General features: G+C 33.5%; 1 protein-coding gene across 8 annotated transcripts in view; it reads left to right on the forward strand.

The window, feature by feature from the left end:
• The window catches only part of LOC139523921 (uncharacterized), an 84,664-nt gene that overhangs the window by 26,338 nt on the left and 30,511 nt on the right, over nt 1-27,815 (forward strand). For 4 of the 8 annotated variants that reach the window (XM_071318327.1, XM_071318333.1, XM_071318328.1 and 1 more), the window contains 2 exons: nt 19,994-20,068; nt 21,104-21,127. The gene's annotated coding sequence lies outside the window, so the exon portion shown is untranslated. The remainder of the gene's footprint in view (nt 1-19,993; nt 20,069-21,103; nt 21,128-27,815) is intronic. The other 4 variants (XM_071318329.1, XM_071318325.1, XM_071318330.1 and 1 more) reach the window with 1 other exon arrangement.

The raw sequence follows: 27,815 nt of genomic DNA on the forward strand, positions 1-27,815 counted from the left end.
GACACCTACGTTGTGTTTGGCATTGACAAGTTGTAACATGCAAGTGTTTGTCTGATCTGTCAGGGACACCTACCTTGTGTTTGACATTGACAAGTTGTAACATGAAAGTGTTTGTCTGATCTGTCAGGGACACCTACCTTGTGTTTGGCATTGACAAGTTGTAACATGCAAGTGTTTGTCTGATCTGTCAGAGACACCTACCTTGTGTTTGGCATTGACAAGTTGTAACATGCAAGTGTTTGTCTGATCTGTCACAGACACCTACCTTGTGTTTGACATTGACAAGTTGTAACATGCAAGTGCTTGTCTGATCTGTCAGAGACACCTACCTTGTGTTTGGCATTGACAAGTTGTAACATATGAGTGTTTGTCTGATCTGTCAGGGACACCTACCTTGTGTTTGGCATTGACAAGTTGTAACATGCAAGTGTTTGTCTGATCTGTCAGAGACACATACCTTGTGTTTGACATTGACAAGTTGTAACATGCAAGTGCTTGTCTGATCTGTCAGAGACACCTACCTTGTGTTTGGCATTGACAAGTTGTAACATATGAGTGTTTGTCTGATCTGTCAGAGACACCTACCTTGTGTTTGACATTGACAAGTTGTAACATGCAAGTGTTTGTCTGATCTGTCAGAGACACCTACCTTGTGTTTGGCATTGACAAGTTGTAACATATGAGTGTTTGTCTGATCTGTCGGGGACACCTACCTTGTGTTTGGCATTGACAAGTTGTAACATGCAAGTGTTTGTCTGATCTGTCAGAGACACCTACCTTGTGTTTGACATTGACAAGTTGTAACATGCAAGTGCTTGTCTGATCTGTCAGAGACACCTACCTTGTGTTTGGCATTGACAAGTTGTAACATATGAGTGTTTGTCTGATCTGTCAGAGACACCTACCTTGTGTTTGGCATTGACAAGTTGTAACATATGAGTGTTTGTCTGATCTATCAGAGACACCTATCGTGTGTTTGACATTGACAAGTTGTAACATGCAAGTGTTTGTCTGATCTGTCAGGGACACCTACCTTGTGTTTGGCATTGACAAGTTGTAACATATGAGTGTTTGTCTGATCTATCAGAGACACCAACCTTGTGTTTGACATTGACAAGTTGTAACATGCAAGTGTTTGTCTGATCTGTCAGGGACACCTACCTTGTGTTTGGCATTGACAAGTTGTAACATGCAAGTGTTTGTCTGATCTGTCAGAGACACCTACCTTGTGTTTGGCATTGACAAGTTGTAACATGCAAGTGTTTGTCTGATCTGTCAGGGACACCTACCTTGTGTTTGGCATTGACAAGTTGTAACATGCAAGTGTTTGTCTGATCTGTCAGAGACACCTACCTTGTGTTTGGCATTGACAAGTTGTAACATGCAAGTGTTTGTCTGATCTGTCAGGGACACCTACCTTGTGTTTGACATTGACAAGTTGTAACATGCAAGTGTTTGTCTGATCTGTCAGGGACACCTACCATGTTTTTGACATTGACAAGTTGTAACATGCAAGTGCTTGTCTGATCTGTCAGGGACACCAACCTTGTGTTTGGCATTGACAAGTTGTAACATGCAAGTGTTTGTCTGATCTGTCAGAGACACCTACCTTGTGTTTGGCATTGACAAGTTGTAACATGCAAGTGCTTGTCTGATCTGTCAGGGACACCAACCTTGTGTTTGGCATTGACAAGTTGTAACATGCAAGTGTTTGTCTGATCTGTCAGGGACACCTACCTTGTGTTTGACATTGACAAGTTGTAACATATGAGTGTTTGTCTGATCTGTCAGAGACACCAACCTTGTGTTTGGTATTGACAAGTTGTAACATGCAAGTGCTTGTCTGATCTGTCAGGGACACCTACCTTGTGTTTGGCATTGACAAGTTTTAACATATGAGTGTTTGTCTGATCTGTCAGAGACACCAACCTTGTGTTTGGTATTGACAAGTTGTAACATGCAAGTGTTTGTCTGATCTGTCAGGGACACCTACCTTGTGTTTGGCATTGACAAGTTGTAATATGCAAGTGTTTGTCTGATCTGTCAGGGACACCTACCTTGTGTTTGACATTGACAAGTTGTAACATGCAAGTGTTTGTCTGATCTGTCAGGGACACCTACCTTGTGTTTGGCATTGACAAGTTGTAACATGCAATTGCTTGTCTGGTCTGTCAGAGACACCTACCATGTGTTTGACATTGACAAGTTGTAACATGCAAGTGCTTGTCTGATTTGTCAGAGACACCTACCTTGTGTTTGGCATTGACAAGTTGTAACATATGAGTGTTTGTCTGATCTATCAGAGACACCTATCGTGTGTTTGACATTGACAAGTTGTAACATATGAGTGTTTGTCTGATCTGTCAGGGACACCTACCTTGTGTTTGACATTGACAAGTTGTAACATGCAAGTGTTTGTCTGATCTGTCAGGGACACCAACCTTGTGTTTGGCATTGACAAGTTGTAACATGCAAGTGTTTGTCTGATCTGTCAGGGACACCAACCTTGTGTTTGACATTGACAAGTTGTAACATGAAAGTGTTTGTCTGATCTGTCAGAGACACCTACCTTGTGTTTGACATTGACAAGTTGTAACATGCAAGTGTTTGTCTGATCTGTCAGAGACACCAACCTTGTGTTTGACATTGACAAGTTGTAACATGCAAGTGTTTGTCTGATCTGTCAGGGACACCTACCTTGTGTTTGGCATTGACAAGTTGTAACATGCAAGTGTTTGTCTGATCTGTCAGAGACACCTACCTTGTGTTTGGCATTGACAAGTTGTAACATGCAAGTGTTTGTCTGGTCTGTCAGGGACACCTACCTTGTGTTTGGCATTGACAAGTTGTAACATGCAAGTGTTTGTCTGATCTGTCAGAGACACCTACCTTGTGTTTGGCATTGACAAGTTGTAACATGCAAGTGTTTGTCTGATCTGTCAGGGACACCTACCTTGTGTTTGACATTGACAAGTTGTAACATGCAAGTGTTTGTCTGATCTGTCAGAGACACCTACCTTGTGTTTGGCATTGACAAGTTGTAACATGCAAGTGTTTGTCTGATCTGTCAGGGACACCTACCTTGTGTTTGGCATTGACAAGTTGTAACATGCAAGTGTTTGTCTGATCTGTCAGAGACACCTACCTTGTGTTTGGCATTGACAAGTTGTAACATGCAAGTGTTTGTCTGATCTGTCAGGGACACCTACCTTGTGTTTGACATTGACAAGTTGTAACATGCAAGTGTTTGTCTGATCTGTCAGAGACACCTACCTTGTGTTTGACATTGACAAGTTGTAACATGCAAGTGTTTGTCTGATCTGTCAGAGACACCAACCTTGTGTTTGGTATTGACAAGTTGTAACATGCAAGTGCTTGTCTGGTCTGTCAGAGACACCAACCTTGTGTTTGGCATTGACAAGTTGTAACATGCAAGTGCTTGTCTGATCTGTCAGGGACACCAACCTTGTGTTTGGCATTGACAAGTTGTAACATGCAAGTGTTTGTCTGATCTGTCAGGGACACCTACCTTGTGTTTGACATTGACAAGTTGTAACATGCAAGTGCTTGTCTGGTCTGTCAGAGACACCAACCTTGTGTTTGACATTGACAAGTTGTAACATATGAGTGTTTGTCTGATCTGTCAGAGACACCAACCTTGTGTTTGGTATTGACAAGTTGTAACATGCAAGTGCTTGTCTGATCTGTCAGGGACACCTACCTTGTGTTTGGCATTGACAAATTTTAACATATGAGTGTTTGTCTGATCTGTCAGAGACACCAACCTTGTGTTTGGCATTGACAAATTTTAACATATGAGTGTTTGTCTGATCTGTCAGAGACACCAACCTTGTGTTTGGTATTGACAAGTTGTAACATGCAAGTGTTTGTCTGATCTGTCAGGGACACCTACCTTGTGTTTGGCATTGACAAGTTGTAATATGCAAGTGTTTGTCTGATCTGTCAGGGACACCTACCTTGTGTTTGACATTGACAAGTTGTAACATGCAAGTGTTTGTCTGATCTGTCAGGGACACCTACCTTGTGTTTGGCATTGACAAGTTGTAACATGCAATTGCTTGTCTGGTCTGTCAGAGACACCTACCATGTGTTTGACATTGACAAGTTGTAACATGCAAGTGCTTGTCTGATTTGTCAGAGACACCAACCTTGTGTTCAACATTGACAAGTTGTAACATGCAAGTGCTTGTCTGGGCTGTCAGAGACGATTACCTTGTGTTCAACATTGACAGGTTGTAATATGCAAGTGTTTGTCTGATCTGTCAGAGACACCTATCGTGTGTTTGACATTGACAAGTTGTAACATGCAAGTGCTTGTCTGATCTGTCAGGGACACCTACCTTGTGTTTGGCATTGACAAGTTGTAACATATGAGTGTTTGTCTGATCTGTCAGAGACACCAACCTTGTGTTTGGTATTCACAAGTTGTAACATTCAAGTGCTTGTCTGGTCTGTCAGAGACACCAACCTTGTGTTTGGCATTGACAAGTTGTAACATTCAAGTGATTGTCTGGTCTGTCAGAGACACCAACCTTGTGTTTGGCATTGACAAGTTGTAACATTCAAGTGATTGTCTGGTCTGTCAGAGACAACTACCTTGTGTTTGACATTGACAAGTTGTAACATGCAAGTGTTTGTCTGGTCTCTCAGAGACACCTACGTTGTGTTTGAAATTGACAAGTTGTAACATGCAAGTGCTTTTCTGATCTGTCAGAGACACCTTACTCGTGGTTGACATTGACAAGTTGTAACATGCAAGTGTTTTTAGGATATGTCAGAACATCTTCCCATTTGCCAATCTTTTTAATTTTTCAATTTTGTGAATGACCTTAATATTGTTATGCCCCATTTAAGGCATTAAGTTTTCTGGTCTGTGAGTCTGTCTGTTCCTTTATCCGTGCGTCCATCTGTTTGTTCTTCCGTCTGTTCTGCTTCAGGTTGAAGTTTTTGGTCAAGGTAGTGTTTATGAAGTTGAAGTCCAATCAACTTGAAAGATAGTACAAATGTTCCCTATGATATGATCTTTCTAATTTTAATGCCAAATTAGAGTTTTCACTCCATTTTCATGGTCCACTGAACATAGAAAATGATAGTGCTGATGGGGAGAGTGTACTAGGGACAAATTCTTGTTTATACATATTTCTCAGGTAGCCCAGAACATAATTAATTCACTTAACTAACGGCATGGTTATCATGGTTTATACTAAATGTTAGAGGCTTACCTGTCAAGGGCATAATAAAGCATTTACTACGATGTACCTTTAAACAAAAGTTCTAATAATAAAAAAAATATGCTTTTTGTCTCAACTCAACAGAGCCTAGAAAGGGAAACAAAGGTAATATGATATCTCCGCTGTCACTGGCTCTTATAGGTGGATTAAGCAGGCCCCCCTTTCTCTGGAAAAATTTGCTTGATTATATAGGGAATCACTGGTGCTTGACTGGAGCGACCCCCCCCCCCCCCCCCCCCTTTACAAAAAGTTCTGGATCTGCCACTGGCTCTGCAGCATCATCAATGTGTTAGTTTGTGATTAGGTCAGTTTATGGTGTACCATTAGTGGAGGTCAATGATAATTGGTATGAAGTTGTACAAGCATTGGCATATCTCATTTCTATTTAGCTTAGTTGGCCCTGCCCCTTCAGTAATGGTCTATTAACAGAGAAACTTTTTGCTTAGTTTACATGTTTTAGTTGGTGATTAGGTCAGTTTAAGGGGAACCCTTAGTTGTAGACTCTTGAACTGAATTTTAATGTGCGTATTGTTATTCTTTTACTTTTCTACATTGGCTAGAGGTATAGGGGGAGGGTTGAGATCTCATAAACATGTTTAACCCCGCCGCAATTTTGCGCCTGTCCCAAGTCAGGAGCCTCTGGCCTTTGTTAGTCTTGTATGATTTTAAATTTTAGTTTCTTGTGTATAATTCGGAGTTTAGTATGACGTCCATTATCACTGTACTATTATGCATATTTTAGGGGCCAGCTGAAGGACACCTACGGGTGCGGGAATTCTCGCTACATTGAAGACCCATTGGTTGCCTTCGGCTGTTGTTTGCTCTATGGTCGGGTGGTTGTCGCTTTGACATATTCACCATTTCCTTTCTCAATTTTAATGATAGTTTGTATACAGATGTAGTAGCATTTGCACATTTAATTTCCATGGAGATTATTTGGCCATGCCCCCTCAATCATGGTCTATTGAGACTTTAAATGTTTTAGATACTTTGCATGTTAAAGATTGTATAAGATCAGTTTTAGATGAACCTCTAATGTTAAGTCAATGATAATTGGTATGCAAATGTATTGGCATTTCCATTGTTTGTTGATGTGATTCATAAGTGTTCCTCACTTCTTTTTCTTTTTTATATAGTTTAGACATTGGTTTTCCCATTTGAATGGTTTTACACTGGTCATTTTTGGGGCCCTTACAGCTTGCTGTTTGGTGTGAGCCAAAAGACTCATGTTGAAGACAGTACTTTGACACATAATGGTTACTTTTACAAATTGTGACTTGGATGGAGATTTGGTCTCATTGGCACTCATACCACATCTTCCTATGTTAATTAAGACTGTAAAGTTTGTTCAAACATCAAATGAATAGACAATAATTATAAGTAATCTGAGGTCATCCATAATATCATGCATTCTTTTACATCAACATGTAGACATGTTCCAGCCAAATTAGACTAAATTGACAATACTGGAATGTGAATATATAATTTTCGTTAAGTGTTTTAATACAAAAGTATTTAATCAACTTTTAAGGTAATGATTTACTGCCAAAAACAAATAAAATGTTTGTTTACTTTGTATTTTAAATGTTTAAATATTAGATTGTACCAAGCTGTCGGACATTTTAAATAGTTTATTTAACATAGGGAATTAAAGTGCGTAATTTTGATATAACCTTTAACAAGATAACTAGCGTGCTCAAAGGCAAAAGATTTGCATAAATTATCATGGGTGTTTCTACAAGGCTTACTAAGTCCCCTTTGTTCGGTGAAATTAAAACATATTTTCATTTTAAACTAATATGAATTTTATTTTTGAAGAAGGTGGGTAGTATTTGTTAATGACAACTCTGATTCATTTTATGCTATTAGTTATGCAGATTGTAATCTCTTTTCAAATTTAAAGCATTATATTTGGGAGGCTGGTAATGGGTTATACTTATCTGATTGTAATGTTTTCTTAATTAAAGTTTGTTCAACATTAAAATTATCAGCAACAGTTTTTTATCAAATTTTTCAAATAAAGTACAGATGTCTTTTTCATATTTTAAATTTCCCTGATGTAAAGAAATTGAGATAAGGGAAGTAACTGCAGAATGAGAAAATGACCCATGTAATCAAATTATGTCCTAGAGTAAGAATGTTATTTTTCATGAAGAAAATTTATTTGTGACCCTATTTTCTCTATGTTGGACCCCTTAGAACATTGGATCTTACACTCATCCACCTTTTTTTAGCTCACCTGGCCCGAAGGGCCTAGTGAGCTTTTCTCATCACTTGGCATCCGTCATCGTTAACTTTTACAAAAATCTTCTCCTCTGAAAATTTAACCAAACTTGGCCACAATCATCATTGGAGTATCTAGTTTAAAAAATGTGTCCGGTGACCCGGCCAACCAAACAAGATGGCCACCATGGCTAAAAATAGAACATAGGGGTAAAATGCAGTTTTTGGCTTATAACTCAAAAACCAAAGCATTTAGAGCAAATATGACAGGGGTTAAATTGTTAATCAGGTCAAGATCTATATGCCTCGAAGTTTTCAGATGAATTGGACAACCTGTTGTTAGGTTGCTGCCCCTGAATTGGTAATTTTAAGGAAATTTTGTTGTTTTTGGTTATTATCTTGAATATTATTATAGATAGAGATAAACTGTAAACAGCAATTATGTAACGCAAAGTACATGAAGTAAGACCTAAAAATAAGTCAACATGACCAACATGGTCAGTTGACCCCTTAAGGAGTTATTGCCCTTCATAGTCAATTTTTAACAATTTTCATAAAATTTGTAGATTTTCACTAACATTTTCCGCTGAAACTACTGGGCCAAGTTCATTATAGATAGAGATAATTGTAAGCAGCAAGAATTATTAGTAAAGTAAGATCTACAAACACATCACCATCACCAAAACACAATTTTGTCATGAATCCATCTGTGTCCTTTGTTTAATATTCACATAGACCAAGGTGAGCGACACAGGCTCTTTAGAGCCTCTAGTTTTAAATTCTGGTCTCTGTGACTGTCTTTATGTCCTTCGTCAATGAATTGGACCACTATGCAGAAATGTTAATAAAAAGGACTTATTTGAAAACAAACACACATTTCAAATACCTCTATTTTTTGTTACATATGGGTACAGTTTTTGAAACATATGAAAAGTTGGGTCTTTTTGCTGGTGTTTATAGTTTTGCTAAATTTGATAGAGTTAGATATCTTTCACTTCTTTCAAAGCAGATATCTTGAAACTGACAGTGAGGTTGTTTCTTTTGCCATTTGACCAAAAAAATGTTAGAGATATAAGGAATTGTCATAATACATAAAATGATTAATAGGCATTACCAAAAATATTGGACAGCACAACATACCTACTTGGTAACTCTCCAGGGAAAAATCATATATATACATCAAAATGGTTACCTATGGCTGACAAAACACTTGTCCCAAGGTTTAATTGTTTATTTTAAGTCTTCAAAGAAAGAAAGAGAGAATTTGTACTTTCAGTGAGTACTAAACTTTTGCAGATAAAAATAAATCACAAAATTATCACACTAAGAATAATGATTTCTCAATAACAAATATTCAGACTATATAATATTCTCTAGTGAATTACTTCACTTTAAGTCAGAAAATAGAATTTGTAACTATATTATCTGTGTAGCATGTTATTGGAAAAAAATATTTGAAGAAAATCAGTCTTTTTGATTTCCAACTAATTTTTTGTCTGATTAGTTTTGAGTTTGCAGACAACTTGTAAAAAATTGAACAAATTTGATTCCCTAATTACAGGTTTTACTTTATAAACAATTTTTCAGACTTGACAGTGTCGGTGATCAGTAATTCTTTATTGGTGCTTTTAAGTTTTTGGCTAATTTAACAATTTGTCTCATTTACATAATTCAAAAAATGAATTGTGCAACATGTTTTTCAACTAAATTCTCTTACATTGATTAATGACAATTTATCACCATAAAAAATATATCCTTTGGGCATTGAGTGATTGGGGTAATTATTGCTAGCAGCATAGTGTTTATTATTTATCATTAATTTTGTCTAATTGACAGGAAAATCTATCAAATTCCACAGCTTCTTTATATGGCACTCATTAGGTTGCATTATTAAGGAAAATATTGTTTGTTCAAAATAATCGTAACTTGTGACATTTACATGTTTTGAACAGCTGATGTAAGGAAATGAGAACTTTATAATAATTCTATAATTATTGACTTTTCAATTATTAGTATAGACATAAAACTTGGTATTTAACATTTTTTTTATATGTCTTTAAATTTTCTTTAATCAAAGATAACCCAAAAGAATGACTTTCTTTTATAAAGGCCAACAGACTTGTAGGTGTACTAATCAAATATTTCATTTAGAGCCCTTTTTGTCCACAATCTTTATCTTCTGCTCCTAGACTTGTGAATAATTCGTTGTTATGACTATTTGGGAAAGATTAACCTTTATACCTGTTTCTAATTACTGAGAAAGATCTTTTCTTGTTTGTTTCACAAAACTCTGGGTCAAGTTTAGAAATATTGTCATCTGTTTAAATTAATTGATGGGGTACTTGATATTATTAGATTTAAAGTAAACAATTTAAGTAGAGGAATTTGAAACCTAATTAACATAAATTGTCATTCAAGATTAATTTATTCAGTACAATTTATTTTTTAATTAATAGGAGAGAAATCAGGGATAGACTAACATTGTTAATTATCCACCCTGAGAAACCATACATCATTCAACTTCTAACCATTACGCTGGGTATCAATTTTCCCTTTTAATTAATACTTAAAATTTTACGAGAAATGGGTCGCTGATTGCTTTGTCTTGATGTCAGATTTTTAAGAGAGTTTGAGAACAATATTGTTTTGAGTTGGGGTGCACCTGTGTCACTAATTGTAGGTCCTGCAATTATCTGTCTAAAAGACCCCCTAATGGAACTAATAATGTAATTATCAAGTATTTAAAATAAAAAAATTCACATCAATTTGCCTAAAGGCATTTTCAGTCAGGATGTTATTTAGATACATCTTTACACAGATGCATCAGAAATTTATCTGATCTAACTTAAAACCGTCAGTCTTCTTAAAAGGAAAATTCCTGAATAATTATAAGTGTTAAAATTTTAGCTTGTACCGATAATTACCTTAAATATATGTTTCCAAGGTTATCATTCTTGCCAGTAGAATGTTTACAATGTATCTATATTTGGAAATTATCATGTGTTGTCATATATCTTATTTATGAAAAAGCTATGCATTTACACTTTAGATGCATATTTTTTTTTAATCAAAGTAATTTTAGATTCAGCAATTTTTGGTGAGATTTTGTGTCAAATTAAATTGTATTTGAAAACTGAATAAAATTTATTGTAGTAAACAGTCAAGGACTAAGAAAGACAACTCTATAATGGTAAAAACAAATAGTGGATCTGCAAATGTGTCCTTTTTAAACCTGAAGTCCTTTTTATAAGGAAGTAGATTTATTCATAATTGTGAAGTAGGGTAAATGATATAAATTTGTTACTACTATTTCTGACCTATAAAAATTGTGTAAGGACTTGCCCATCATCATATGATGACTTTTAGATATCAATTGTGTTAAGTTGCAATGGGTTTCTGCCTCATTGATATTTACTTCACTTCAGGTCACCTATAATTCATATGTTTACTTCTGACTTCTGACTGTATACTTTGTTGTGACTTTACTGTTGTTCATGTTTTCACTCACTTATATTTTTTTACTACATTGTACTGTCTAGTAACCAACTAATATTCCTGTAGTTTTGTTTACTGTGTCCTTTACTATCTTACTTCTGTTGTGATCATGCATCTCTTGCAATAACCTTCGTTTACCTATGTTTCTGTTTTGTAGTTTCTTATGAAATTCTTCTATTTGTGCTATTGGTATGTGCCTTACCCACCTTTGTCCTTTTAATTGTGTATTTTTGTTGTTTAAACATTTTTATACCCCATGCAACGAAGTTGCGGAGGGTATAATGTTTTTGACCCGTCTGTCTGTCAGTCCTGTTTCTTGTCATTGCAACTCCTCTCAAACCACACAACAGAATTTCATGTAACCTTTTTAGATAATAAGTAAATACTATTTAGATATGCTTATCGACAGGAAATTACGATTCATTTTTTTTCTTTCTAGGAGTTACACCGCTTTGAACTTATTTGCTTCAATATACTACTACATATGTACAACAGTTTGTCATCGCAACTCCTCTGAAACCAAAAAACAGAATTTCATGAAACCTTTTAACGAAATAAGGACATACTATGTAGATGTGCATATCGACAGGAAATTACAATTCAATTTTTTTCTAGGAGTTACGCCCCTTTCAACTTATTTGCTTCAATATACTACTGTTACAGTTTGTCATCGCAACTCCTCTGAAACTACACAACAGAATTCAATGAAACCTTTTAAGATAATAAGGACATACGATTAGATGTTCATATTGACAGGAAATTACGATTTTTTATTTTTTTTTTAGGGGTTACGCCCTTTTGAACTTATTTGCTTCAATATACTACTGCAACAGTTTGTCATCGCAACTCCTCTGAAACTACACAACAGAATTTGATGAAACCTTTGTAGATAATAAGGACATACTATGTAGATGTGCATATTGACTCAAATTTTTTTTTCTTATACAATTATTTTATTTCTCCAGCGACAATGTGGAGACGTGGGGTATGTGAGCGCTCATTAAGGTTCTTTCATTTTAAGTGAATTTCTTTTATATCTGAATCACTTAACTTTTTACCAAAATATTCGGATCAGTAAAAGTTTATGCAGGTTGATTCAGGTTGATGTTTATTAGATGTTAAACATCTTTTTGACTGTAATAGCTCTATCAGGGTGACCTTGGTTGGTAAGGGACATAGAAATAGTCAGGGGCCATCTTGACTGCTACTCATTATTTATAATATTGATTTAGAATAACAGTTTGATACAAAATCAAACAGTTTTCTCATCTATACCCTCTAATGACATTTTTTCTCTACACTTGATTTGTTAGTTAATTTTGAATTGATGAATTTGCTCCCATTGATTGACTTAATTGCTTCATCTCCGAATCATTTGCATTTTCAATGCATCAAGAATTTAATCATGGCAAAGTAGAAATATTCATTTTGTGTTGCCTTGTAAATGAATCAAGATTCCCTGTATTGTTTTGACCTTTCTTCTAATGATATACTTAAGTGTTTAATTTTGTCTTTGATTTGTTTACCCCTGCTGTCTTGACAGCAACAATATTGATAGAATATTTAATTGGCATAAAACTGCCCTAGAAAACTTTGCAGTTATCTTTTTGAACTGTCTAGTCTAAAAGTCATATGGCCTAGGGACATGTTCTGCAGGTTGTGCTGTGGTGTTCTTAGTTATTTAATGACATTAATATTGTCTGTCTAAAATTGATTTTTGGTTTTTCTTGTAATTATGTCAGTTGAGATATTATGAAGATAAAGCTTTTCTACAAAGTTAATTGTAAAGATGTAGCAAGTTTAAGCATTAGAATGTTAGATTTTAGCTTAAACAATTTTTCATTTTAACTGTTTTGTTGGGTGGTTTTCTGGTCTTTTATACATTAAGCCCAAATCTCATTTTATTTATATCTGCAACAATTCTGGATTTCAAAGTACATGTGATATCCCTAATCTTTACTGCTGTGTCTAGTTGAATTGAAATTGTGATTTAATGGTCAAAGATTATGGGGAAAAAATTACGAGACAGCAACTCAACAATATAAGTTAAATGGAAATGACCTTTAATATGCAATTGCCTTTAGTCAAGACAGCTTGTGGAGGAATTCAACAAAGTTGAGTTTTCAATAACATAGATTTCACTTGCAAAGGAGGTGTAATCTGATTTTACGTCTTTTTGTCTTTATTGCATTTCTGTTACCTTTAGTTTCTCTTTCTAAACTAGATAAATGACTATTTTTCAGTTTCTTCAAGGTTCTCCTTTCTTTTTGCTAAAAACTTATTTCTGAAATGTCTTGCATATATGATTTTCATATAGTTTGTATATGCCCCTTTCTGGGACATATTATGGTATTCTGTTGTCTGTCCGTCGTCACCATGTCGGACATTACGGTAACTCAAAAACACTTTAATCAATTTGCATAAAACTTTGGTGAATTGTTTATATCTATTGACTTGACCTCCCTTTTATTTTTTGTAAATTTTTAATTTTGTGTTTCCTAGTTTTGGGGTTTTAGTCATTAAAAAGTTTTTGGACAATAACTTAAAAAATACTAAATGCTTTCAGCAGTTCTCATGAAACTGGTGAATTGGTTATATCTATTTATGTAAGCTCCCTTTTGATTTTTATAACTTTCTGATATGAAATTGAGAAGTTTTTGAACTTAATTCTTTGAAAATGAGACAGGCGTATCATGTGCCTATGGCTCAGCTGTTTATTACCCTTGTCCGTCATTCTGTCATTTCGCAACAAACAGTTATAACCAACTGTTTTCTAAACACCTTTAAATATTGGGCTGATTTTTATGCCCCACCTACGATAGTAGAGGGGCATTATGTTTTCTGGTCTGTGCGTCCGTTCGTCCGTCCGTCCGTCTGTCCCGCTAAAGTTTTTGGTCAAGGTAGTTTTTGATGAAGTTGTAGTCCAATCGACTTCAAACTTTGTACACATGTTCCCTATGATATGATCTTTCTAATTTTAATGCCAAATTAGACTTTTTACCCCAATTTCACGGTCCACTGAACATGGAAAATGATAGTGCGAGTGGGGCATTTGTGTACTGAGGACACATTCTTGTTTTTATGTGAGTTAACTGTGATGTGTTACAGATTAAGTTTAAGTTTCATTCTACTCTGCTAATTTTTGCCAAAATTATGGGCTTTAGACTTTGATAAATTGTTGAAATTCACAGTTATCAGGACTTTTTCTGAACACTTTCAGATATTGGGCTGATTTTTGCTATTATTACCCCTAGCCATACAATATGTGCATTAAGAGAGACATTAGAACTCTGTTCTTTTATGAAAATGTTGCAAGATATTTGTACTATTGTCAAAGTTACCTGTAGTTAATTAAAGAATATAGGCTTCTCATGAGGACCCTCAACAGTGTCATAAAGAAAGATAATGGAATTCTTTAATTTGTAGAAAATAATTTGTTTGTCAGTTTAATTAATTCACATTATAATGTATGGTAGCTAGGTGTTACAGATGTCAATGGAAAGAATTTTCACCTATATACCCAAATAAATGACATATTATTTGGCGTGGGTATTAGGCTAACATCAATAAAGTCTTTTTATTACACTGAAAAATTAACTGCCAAATAGAAGACAATTTAACTTTTATGTTATAAAGTACATTGAGTTCAGTTTAAGAATTAAAATAATTTTATTGAACATAACTTCTGGATGAGTAGAATTTTCATTATAGGATTAACCATACAACTCTGCGGCTATATGAATAATTGTTAAATATTACATGTAATTATTTGCTTGCTTGTCATCACCATTTCCTCCATAGTTTTCTTTCAAAATCAGTTAATCTCCAGGCATGATAAATAGATAACAATGTACTGATTTGCCCCTTCAAATACTAAATGTTTTGGGGTTTCTTTATGCAACTTCTTAATCTCTAAACAGACAGAGCACCAGTAGCAATTCAGATTGTAAAGACTTCTTGTTAAACTTTCTCACTTTTCAATTTTGCCATGTGATTATTGACGTATCGTTTTGAATTTTCTCCTTAGTTCTGCATTTTTGTTACTTTACTTTTAAATATAGCTATATATATCCTTTATTTATTTATAAAAAAAAAGTTTGGTTTACATCATCAGTAGCTAATTCTTTTTGAACATCATTTTCCTAACCAAATTTCATGGCAGTCAATTACAAAAAAAAAAGAGAATTAGAGTACAGAAAAGTTAGAATGACCCTCTGGGTTAAGTCTCATAGTGGGATTATGGTTATGATTGCAAGTATTTATGTAGAAAATGTATAAATGATGATTAATTTTAAGAGCTAATTGAATCATTAGATTTTTGTGTGAACCCTAAACATTGCTGAGTTTTGAAAGCTTCTATGGGCAATACAGATATCCTTGGATACAAAATAATCAGAACCTCTCTAAATTTTTGTATGGTTAATACAGGAAGTTATCGCTATATGGTCCCTCTACCACCTGAGATTGTAACAAAGCAGTTCATCTAAAAAAAAGAGGAGAATTGAACACCTCAGCTGTCATGTTAAGATTTAATTTTATGTTCAAAGATTGGGGGGGGGGGGGGTCAATTTGATTCTAAACAAGACAACTGAACAGCCAAAAAGACAAACAAATATCCTCAACACAACAAAGAAAACAAAGCAACAAGAACCCTACCAATAATTGGATGGAACTCAGATGCTTCAATAGATAACCTGTAACTTCCATTTTTTTGCATCTTTAAAAATTGATTGCCATGAATTTTGGTATGGGAAAAGTTTGTAAAACGACATGATGTACACGTAAACACTTTTTCAACAGAACTAATGAATTATCAGACATGGATGCTTTTTATGTTAATTAAGAAAGAAAAATACAATATGTGCTATTAGAAGATGAAAACAACATTTTTTCTGACATTATTTATATTTGTCTTTACAAAACAATAGGCAGTAATGAATTTACCTATAAATATAAGTAATATATTGTGTTTTTTTATTGCTTGCTTCTTAATTATTAATATCATTTATTACCAAATTGATGCAGTTTAATATTCACCAACTTATAATTACGTCAATAATTAGGCTTAAATTAAAATATTGTTTGTTTGCCCTTTACCGACCGACCCTATAAATTCGTTCCGCCTGAAAATCTTTTATTTGTGTTTACCAGCAAGATTTTATTTTATTTTATTTTTTGTTCCTACCAAAAATTAATCTTATATTTGTATTTCCCGCTCAAAGCTTTTTTACCGGAATTCTCGGGTTTGATCTTTCCCGTATAAGGTCTAGTCTGTTTTGTATCATGTGAGCGTTTGACATGAACGAACACTTGCGTTTGGAGTTTCAAAGCATAAATTTGTTTGAAATGGATGTTGTATTGAAAGCTTTGAAATCATGATTTAACAAACGTTACTCTGTGTCTTTATACTTGAAGAGCTGGGTTCATTCAAAAAAAGTTCCTCCAATACTAAATTATCAATGTGTGTACAAAATATTTTGTAAACAGACTTTGTATCCTATGTAGTGATGGCTTTTGGTCCGTAGATCAGGATGATTATGGTAACGATGCCTTTGACCAGCATTGATATATTCTGATTTATATCTAACATGAACCAAAGGTCTGTAAAGGGGAGAATATTTGGCAGTAAAATCGCCAAGTTTTTTCCATACAGATCATATATAAATGCGATGTAAAAAACGTGACAATTAAGTTTCAAGTCTTGTAGCATTTTTATTGGAAACACAGGCACACACGAAAATTTAAACACTCTAGGGACTTTTTCTACTAGTAATGTACAAAGTATGCATGTTATGTCTACCCGGACATATTTTACCAGGACAAAGTTATCTCTTACAGAAAAACTTTAGGTCCAGGTTAAGCGTACAAGGTACATGTACGTAGTACAGAATATTAGTAAGTTAAAATTCTTGGGACTATTATACTTAAAAGCAAAAGCATACTTAAACAAAAGCAATACAGACAAAAATGATATCATGCAGATTTTGTATCTATAAAATAAAATATTATACCTACCTGCCTACCCATGACAAAAAATGTACCGAGCTTAGTTATTTTTTGGGAAAGAAAAATAAAATATTTTACCTACCTACCTACCCTGTTTCAAGACATAGGGTCGGAAAAGGGCAAACAAACAATATTTTAATTTAGGCCTTAGACTATCCCTTTTTTATGAATAAATCTATTAAGATTTTTATTTTGTGTAATTTTCCTTATTATTAGAACATGTAAAGTTTTTAGACCAACTTAATAAAATTGATTACAAAGTAAGATTTTTATTGTTAATTTTCCATTTATTAATAAATGCATTCAATATTCAAGGTTTGTAACATCTGTATATTTTTGATTTAATATTTTCAAGCTGTTAATCAAATTAATTTGGATAATGGCCCCACATATCCACTGAAATTAACTTTTTGTGATGAAACAAAACATGTTGTATTAATGCTTTGTTTAAAAAATCTTTTGTAAAAATAAATGACTAAACAAAAATGTTATTATATTTGTTCTTTGATTATATTTTCTTTGTTAATGTTATGTATTGATAGACCTTGTAACATATGTAGTATGTTTCAATTATTATCATTTTTTTTTTATAGTTTTGTTATTGCGAAAATGCAAAAAAACACTATTCCAAGAATCCAAATAAAAACTAAAAACTTAGGATTGTAAATATTTTGATGGCATTATTTAGATATAGCATTCCTGTCACTCTGTCTTGTCGCTTGGTCGGTTGGTTGGTCAGTCAGTCAATCAGGCGGCAAATTCAGTTTTCCAGACTATTTTTCTCAATGCTTGAAGATATTGATTTGATATTTGGTGTATTGTTTTATCATGACAAGTTACATGTCAAGTTTTATTAACCGGTAGGGGACTATGTATTGCCATGCAATACTCACAGAGTACTTGTTCATAGAGATGATTATCAGTTTTCATGACAAATACTTTAAGTAAGTTAACTGAGTTTAAACAAAAGCTGGTGTTTTTAGTTTAACGTCCCTATCCTATTTTGTATGCCTCTTAGTTGCCAACCTCAAGTTTTTGCACTTTTACCTGTGAATTGTTACAAAATTGCAGGTCTTCTCATCTAATCCTGAAGGAAAATCTAACTTTTTGAATCTACAGCTCTGGAAAGTATTTAGATCTACCCTACCGGACTTTGCATCTACTGCACCAAACTTTATACATACAGCGCTTGATTTAAACCTTCAGCTTTAGATTTTTATCTGTATTAGCTATACTTTAAAATCACAACTCTTTAAAACTTTTTTTTGATTAAGAAGAACACTTACATTTTGTACATGTACCAGAAAAAGCACAACAGGAAGTGCCAGTCAGTGGGCAGATCCAAAAAATTTCATAAGTTGGGGCCCACTGACTGCCTGAGAGGGGCCTGCTCCGGTCATGCTTCAGTGACTTCCTATAAAAAATCTAAATATTTTTTCTCAGAAAAATAGGGGGGCTCTTATTCTGCCTCGGTCAACTTTTTCTTGCTTAACCATTTGGTTGAGATTTGATGTTATACCAGATGTGCACCATCAATTTTGAATTTGACAGTGGCAAATCTTTAAAAACAAAACTGTTATTCCTAAATTGAATAATAAAGGAACATATTTTTTTACTGTTTTAAATGGTTTTTTCAGGCTCCATTAAAACTTTTACTTTCTTTAATTAAAATCATTTTACTTCAGGAAACTTTAGATTTAATACTATATTTCCAATGAAAGTGTCAACAAGTAGACTTTTTACACATTATCTAAAATCCACCTGTTTTATATTTATTTAATCTACCTTTTTTTTTAATAGTTGTTCAAAATAAGGATGCCAAAGTGTCATGCTTAAATTAAAGCAAGCTATTAATTACAATATCAAACTTCAAAAGACTATGAAATTAACACATTTCTGATACATAGAAGTCTTTGATTACAGCATTATTTAATATTTACTGATATGTTTCATTAAGTTTTGTGATTTGACTTAATTAAAACGTGCTTATTAACAGGTTTGGGCAGGTGCATCAACTGCTTACTCTAATTGCCTTATCGGTAGATCTCATAAACATTTATGTAGATGCAAGATTTCATATTTTTAGTTTGCATTGAAAAATGAAAAATTGTGATAAGATAATTTTATTTCATTTGATCTTAAAGTTATACTAGTAGTTTTTTTTTTTTATCTATTAACAATATTAAAAATTTTGCCATAATTGCTTTGTGCACAATTTAACAAAGCTGGCGGTGACCACAATTAATTCCTCTATCAGTTCTTTATAACGTTTTGTCACATTAAAAAAAAATTGCCTATCCTTTTTGTCTATTTTTTTGTGTGTGTAATGTACAGTTCAGGTCCAAAAATATATGCAATTTTCAGAAAAATTGCATGTTTACATCATACAAATTTGGCCAATACACATCCATACCCCGCTACCTTACAACTTTTAAAAATGCCCATGGGGGATTTACATGCAAGAGCACTCTTGTGGTCCCAAAAAACCTTCAAGGGGGCCTTCAAATGCATTTTAATGTTGTTTTTTGGCTTCTTCAAACTTTTATAGCCTTTAGGATTTATAAAATTTAAAACTGTTTTGTTTAAGATTGTGGACAAAATTCCTCTTTCAAAATTTCCATTTGGGAGCTTTCATGGGGGAAATCCCCCTCAAATAGTGGAAGTTTGCAGGTATGTACCCCTATAGACAAGTCAAGAGATGTTCCGAAAAGTGTAAATATTACCTTTTTGCAACTGGCCGAATCACTCTTTCCTTATCAAAATCAGTTAAAATAAAACATCAAAATGTTCATTTCAGCTCTCTTCTTTCATTTCCACCCCAGAATAACTAAGAAAGGTATGAGAAAGGGAAAGAAAAAAAATAAAGAGAAAATACATTTTAATTAAAGGGAACTATATTCGTGGACAATGAAAAGCGGGGTCATTAATTGTGGTCTTGAGCCAGCTAGTTATTCTAAGAGAGATAACTTTATTTTATGTGAAATATATCTTTAAAAGGGAAATAATTTTTTTTTCAGTACCTGAAAGAAGACTTAGTAGAGAAGATCTAAGCATTTAAAATCATTGTAGCCAGTTGTGTTGAACAATTACAAGTAAGTGTTGAAGGCTGCTACTGAGAATTTTCAGTTAAGAAACAACTTAACTTGAAGTTGTGCAATTCTATGAAATAGACTAGATATTATCATAACTGTTCAGGAAAATGGGAATAGATGTGCAAAACCTCAATATGTGTGCAATCTCTGTTCAGTTTCAGGAATCTGCGTCACTGCTGACAAATAATTCAGTTACTAACTGTGGAGAGAAAATGAACTAATTTGATTGCTTAATACTAGGGACACAACTTCAACATGTGCACAATCCTTCTGTTCAGTTTCGATGATCTTGGTTGAAAACTGTAGAAGTTGATTACACAAACTTAGTACATTGTACTACACTATAGAAGTGAATTCTGCTAAAATAAAGAATTAAGTTCCCAAGTCTAGAAAATTGGGAGAAAATTACTCCAACAATTTCACAATAGCAGGTGCACACAACTTCAACATGTGTTTAATCTTACTGCTAGGTTTCAATGATTTGAGAACTCTTTTCAGCAAAATTTACACTATTGGTGTTGCAGAAAATACTGCATTCTCGACTGTTTTATGAAACATTCTGTGCAACCCAACCATTAACTGTCCATCAATGCTGTTGTGTGCAGTTTAGATATGCTCTTGAAAGCTATATTAAGAAACAAAGGTTGAATGTTGAAATATCATTTTTTGCAAGATAAGTGATTCAGCTTCTTAGAGCATCTTATTTATTTTTCTTGGCAGAATCATTCATCAATGTGTAATTTGAGGACCACAGGTTTGTCATTTAAAACTTTCTGCTTATTCTGTCTTTGTTAGATAGGATTTTTTTTCTCATGAATATAACTGTTTTAAGGGGTCCATGAATACAATTAAAAGTCAATCCAAAATGTTCTCAAACTTAAATGAAAAGTCACAATAAAATTTGAGTGAATTGTTTGCATATTCTGTTGCACGATAATTAATTCATTGATTACTTTTTAATAACTAGTAGTTCTGTGTTTATGAGCTCAAGTTCTATACAAGAATGAATCAATTGTTGTCTTTGAATTTTTTCAGATTTTTATGAAATATAATTATAAGGTATGTGTTCTATTAATTTTTATAATTATGGTTGCAAAATCTTTAATGGTGTTTACAGCCGATGAAAAACAAATATAGGATCTCTTAAAAATTTATAGTCAAAGAAAAACTGTGGCTCACATTTAAAAGAAAGATTGTAAATTATAGCCTACAGATTTTATGTAATAATTTCTGGCATATAAATTTTGATATTTTGTAATGAAGGTAAACTTTTGCCTTGTTTAAATTCAACACAATAAAATATTTTCATTTTAAAATTCAAGATAAAGTAGATAACTGCATAAATGGGTATGATTGTCAAAAATAATGTGAAGATTCTATCTTCAGTATTTGTCATTAGAATTTAATTATATTCTCAGGTGAAAATCAAGGTGTGTTTGTCCTCGAGTAGCATTTTATCTTCATGAATATAATTAACATAACTGATAAAAAAGCACCTGACCAGTGAATTCTTATACAGGATAGATACCAACTGTATATAGTCAATGCGAACAATTCAAATTATTATTATCATGGGGGAAATACAACATAGTAATATTATTTAGCTCTTTATGAATTGCATAGAAATATTTTAATGACAATATCATTTAATGATTTATTTACATTTTAAAACTGTCAAATATTCAGCATAGAAATATGTTTCTTCAATGAATTCTTGGTCAAGTTATTTGAATCAGATAGATATTATATTGAAAAAAGTTAGTTAAAAAAAAAAGTAGAAAATTAGAAAACAAAAAAAACTACAAAATTAGTCAAGATAGTGCACTAACAGTTGGAAGGTTAGAATGTGCTGGTAACAGTGGACATGTAGTCATCAGGTACCATACCTGGCACATATTCTAACACTCAGCTGTCTTTGGTCTTATTTAGAAAACAACAATAACCAGTTTTTATACGGTTGTCGTCATCTGCGAGGTTGTCCTAAGACACATTTGGCTTCTGACAATAACTTTAGTTTATGTGAATGGGGGTAATTGCCGCAAACATGCAGGAATTAGGGGCAAAAACAAGCATTTTTTTTAGTTTCCAGACAATAACGTTGAAGTTTATGGATCTCTCTATAATTGTACTAGAAGGTTCCATACTACAAAGGAAAGAGTGGGTTTGAGTTTGATGATTACTGCTCCTAATGGGGATTCAAAAAGATATAGGGGGGGTCCATTTTTTTAAGGGGTTCATTTTTTTTTCAAATTTTTAATTTTTTTTTAATTTCAAGAAGAAATCTTCAATTGCAAAGTATTGGGCATTAGATTTGTGAGATCTTTGACCACATTCATTTTGTGTCAGAAACCTATATTATGTCAAAAATTTGATCAAAATTCAAATTCAGATAGTATCAAGCTTGAATATTGTGTCCAAATTTATCCCAACTGTTCATGGTTCGACCTCTGCGGTCATATCAGGTTGCTCTCACCTAAGCATTTTATTATGTCTTCAGATCAAACCCATGACCATCAGTGTCAGTTAAACATAAACAAAGGTGAAACTTTATATGATATTGTCCTGAAAACGCAGTTTTTATTGTCAAGCCTGCAACTTTTGTTGCAGAAAGCTCGACATAGGGATAGTAATCCCGTGGTTGCTATGGCGGAGGCGGCTACGGCGTCGGCAGCATTAGCTAACTTCTTTAAAGGTTTATATTTTAGAAAGTGAAAGACCTGGATGCTTCATACTTTGTATATAGATGCCTCATGTTACGAAGTTTCCGTCAGTCACATGTCCAATGTCCTTGACCTCATTTTCATGGTTCAGTGAGGCCACAATTAAAAATAGTTTGGTTTGCCCAAACCCTACCCAAGGTTGAGACAGTGGGTAGGTAGGTAGGCGTTTTCTTTTTTTTTCAAAAAAAGAAATTGAAGCATCAGGTGTTTATTATTCTTCATGCCTATCTGATTAAAAGAAATCTTTTTCAAATCAGGACAATAAAAGAATTTGAGTAGGCAGCTTTTTTTTGGGTAGGTAGGGTTTGGGCAAACAAACCTATTCTTTTTTATGGCCTGAACACTTGAAAAAAAAGTTCAGAATTTTTGTAATGTTGAATTCTCTCTTATCATAAGCAATAGGATAGCTATATTTGGTATGTGCATACCTTGCAAGGTCCTCATGCCCGTCAGACAGTTTTCACTTGACCTCAACCTCATTTCATGGATCAGTGAACAAGGTTAAGTTTTGGTGGTCAAGTCCATATCTCAGATACTATAAGCAATAGGACTAGTATATTTTGTGTATGGAAGGACTGGAAGGTGTACATGTCCAACTGGCAGGTGTCATCTGACCTTGACCTCATTTTCATGGTTCAGTGGTTATAGTTAGGTTTTTGTGTTTTGGTCTGTTTTTCTCACACTTTATGCAATAGGTCTACTATATTTGTTGTATGGAATGATAGTAAGGTGTACATGTCTAGTGGGCAGATGTCATCTGACCTTGACCTCATTTTCATGGTTCAGTGGTCAAAGTTAAGTTTTTAAGTTTTGGTCTTTTTATCTAATATTATATGCCAAAGGTCAACTATATTTGGTTGATGGAAATATATTGTGATCTATATGTCAGTCCCGCAGGTTTTATTTGACCATGACCTCAATTGCACGGTTCATTGCACAGTGTTAAGTTTTTGTGTTTTGGTCTATTTTTCTTAAACTATAAGTAATAGGTCAACTATTTTTGTTGTATGGAAGCTTTGTTAGCTGTACATGTCTGCCTGGCATGGTTCATCTGACCTTGACCTCATTTTCATGGTTCATTGGTCTTTGTTTAGCTATCTTTGTTAATGTTAAGTTTATGTGACAGTTGTAATAAAGCTTTATACTTAGGACTATCAACATAATATCAATGATTAGTAAAGAAGGCGAGACATTTCGGTGTGTGCACTCTTGTTTTAGGTTAGACAAGAATGAGCTGTCAATAGTATTTGGTTCCATCATAATTGTCCCATTTAATTTTAACCATCCTGCCCTGAAATTCAAGCATTTCTATTTTTGGATTTACAAGCAATGATTTGCCATAGCTTAAAGCATTGGTAGGACAGCTTCATAGGTTATTTATTGTTTGATTATTTTGTTGAAAGAACAAGTAGCAGTTAAAAAGAATAGGAAAACATTAATTGCTATATTCCAATGTGATGAGGTTGTCTTCATTTAGCAGTAATATTGTCAAACTGTTATCAAGAGCATGTACTGCAATATGTCTTCTATTATATATATGATCAATAATATAGAGATGTTAAATTATTTTCAATGAGACAATTATCCATTAAAGAATAAAGGAGGATTATGTAATCAAGTGAAGTATAGGGCACTTTATTGCCTACCAACAAAGAGCAAAACCCATGATTGATTAGTAAAGCTGTAAAAGGCCTGATATGACAAATTGGGAAACAAAACAAAAGTGTCTGGTTAACCCTAAAAACAATTAACAACAAACAAAACAAATAAATAAACAGAGAGCAACCAATGATAACAACTCAATTAGAGGGTCTTGAGTAAACCGGACTCCTGTTGTGTTAAACCCCGCTCTCATCTTAAGATCTACTGGATTCAATCATTAGATTTTACTGAGCATCATGTGATTTATTTATTATGTATTATATTGGAACTCAAACAAGTATTTGCACATTTGAATCCCTACAAAATGAAAGATACAGGCTCAATTTTTCAAGAATATGATTACAAGCTCATGGGGCTTTATCTGCCCTGTCCCCATGGAGCTTATCTAATCAAATACTTATTTAATTTGAGGCATGGCAGGATAACATTTGAGGTCAAGTTGCTGTGAATATAATTGGTCAATTTTGTATTAAATCGTTGAATTTGAAAGAATCATACAATTAATGCCAAGGTGACATTGACTCCAACCCAACTTTGATGTATGATACTTTGGTGCAGAGATTTGGATGGAATGGCCTACCAATTTAATCATGAGTTGAGATGGACAAATATTTTCTCATAAAAATTAGTTGATGTAACATGATTACTAATGAGACAGTAGTCAACCAAAGTTAAAATGATTGGAAGCAATTCATGTTTGTATTTAACATATTGAATGAAATATCTTGAAAAAGACCAGTTAAAATCATTCTTGTTAATTTAAATATTTCCAATTTATAAGCATTTTTTCTGGAGTATTTTGGACCTTATGTGTTTATTCTAATTTCACACCTATAAAGAAGATTTTTGTTAAAAGATGAACCCTATGGTACCCCCAATCATTGAGATTATCCCATTGATTGTCACACCTGCATAAAAGGATGTGTTTTAATTATGTGAATATTTTCAACACTGTTTTACAGTTCATAGCAACTTTAAAAGAAAAATTATTCAAAATCTCATTATAAATTGTATTGAGATATTTAATTTCGAAACAGCTGGGTATTCATTTAGACTTTCTAATTTTATCACAACATCTATCAGACCATAGTTGCTTAATGTTCACAATAGGGAGTCTTCAAATCTTATTATTTACTTGAAGTGTAAAAGAATGAATGTGAATGTTCTGTATTGAATTCACTTCTTTGATGTAGGATATCTCAGTTTATGTATACTGTATTTAAAGATGGGAATTCCTACTTGGTTACTGTGAAAATATTATTGCTGTATAAATTTGTTTTATTAAAAAGAAAAGATGACCAGTATGGCTAGATAAATTAACCCAAATAAAAATTTATACCAAGGTGTTATATAATTATGGTTTTTGGGTTGTTATACTTTTCTTTCTTAGTATGTTACAGTATGTACACCTAATTTACTTAAGAATTAAATATTTCATTAACTAGTTTTATTGAGGGGTAAAAGTGTTGGGGTGAAGTATACTTTGATTTTTCAAAAAGATATGAGGTTTTGTTAAATTATGCTGTAGACCTGATAGTTACTAAGTTCAGAATTTCAATTGCAGAAAAAGATTTGTTCAAATTGTCAAATCAAAATTAACAAAGTACAATGTATTAAATAATTACCTCACAAGTACTTGAACTTTAATTTTGATAGCTAAATTAAGATTAATTCTGTGCTAAATTGTCATTAGAGGTCACTTTAAAGGTCAAAGGTGTGACATGTTGTCATTGGTTGTCAGAGATCAAATTTTCTTTCATTTTCATCAGAATCATTGAGTAAAGACATATTAATTATTTTTAAACACTGGGGACATAACGATACAAATGTAGCTATTGAAATTTGATTTCGTGAGAAAAAGTTTACAGATGTGATTAGCCTACGGTTTATTCATATTTAATTATGTTATTTTTGTTTAGAAAATGATGTTTCCCACCAGCACATATTTGTAATTAAATTCATTATTGCAAAATTATTTTTAGCTCACCTGGCCCACAGGGCCAAGTGAGCTTTTCCCATCACTTGGTGTTGGGGTCGTCTTCATCCGGTGTCGTTAACTTTTACAAAAATCTTCTCCTGAAACTGCTGGGCCAAATTTAACCAAACTTGGCCATCACTAGGGTATCTAGTTTTAAAAAATGTGTCCGGTGACCCAGCCACCCAACCAAGATGGCCGCCATGGCTAAATATAGAACATAGGCGTAAAATGTTAATTTTGGCTTACAACTCTGAAACCAAAGCATTTAGAGCAAATCTGACAACCGGTTGTTGGGTTGCTGCTCCTGAATTGGTATTGTAAGGAAATTTTGACGTTTTTATACGACCGCAAAAATTGAAAATTTTTTGGTCGTATTGGTATTGGTATCCTGTTGGCATCTTCCGAAGACATTTGGTTTTCGCACTCTAACTTTAGTAAAAGTAAATAGAAATCTATGAAATTTAAACACAATGTTTATGACCATAAAAGGAAGGTTGGGATTGATTTTGGGTGTTTTGGTCCAAACAGTTTAGGAATTAGGGGCCAAAAAGGGCCCAAATAAGCATTTTTCTTGGTTTTCGCACAATAACTTTAGTATAGGTAACCAGAAATCTATGACATTTTAACATAAGGTCTATGACCACAAAAGGAAGGTTGGGATTGATTTTGGGAATTTTAGTCCCAACAGTTTAGGAATAAGGGGCAACAAACAGGTCCCAAATAAGCATTTTTCTTGGTTTTTGCACTATAACTTTAGTATTAGTTTATAGAAATCTATGAAATTTTAACACAAGGTTTATGACCACAAAAGGAAGGTTTGAATTGATTTTGGGAGTTTTGGTCCCAAAAAATTAGGAGCCTAAAGGGTCCAAAATTAAACTTTGTTTGATTTCATCAGAAAATGAATTATTGGGGTTCTTTGATATGCCATATCTAACCGTGTATTCAGACTTTTAATTTTTGGTCCTGTTTTCAAATTGGTCTACATTAATGTCCAAAGGGTCCAAAATTAAACTTAGCTTGATTTTAACAAAAATTGAATTCTTGGGGTTTTTTGATATGCTGAATCTAAACATGTACTTAGATTTTTGATTATGGGCCCAGTTTTCAAGTTGGTCCAAATCGGGGTCCAACATTATTATATTAAGTATTTTGCAATAGCAAGAAATTTTCAATTGCACAGTATTGCACAATAGCAAGAAATCTTCAATTGCACAGTATTGTGCAATAGCAAGAAATCTTCAATTGCACAGTACTGCGCAATAGCAAGAAATATCTAATTGCACAATATTGCGCAATAGCAAGAAATTTTCAATTGCACAGTTTTTATGAAATATTCTTTGAAAATTGGAGTTATCTTTCTTTGTCCAGAATAGTAATTGAATCA

The sequence above is a fragment of the Mytilus edulis genome, chromosome 5, assembly GCF_963676685.1.
Source record: "Mytilus edulis chromosome 5, xbMytEdul2.2, whole genome shotgun sequence".
Lineage (NCBI taxonomy): Eukaryota > Metazoa > Mollusca > Bivalvia > Mytilida > Mytilidae > Mytilus > Mytilus edulis.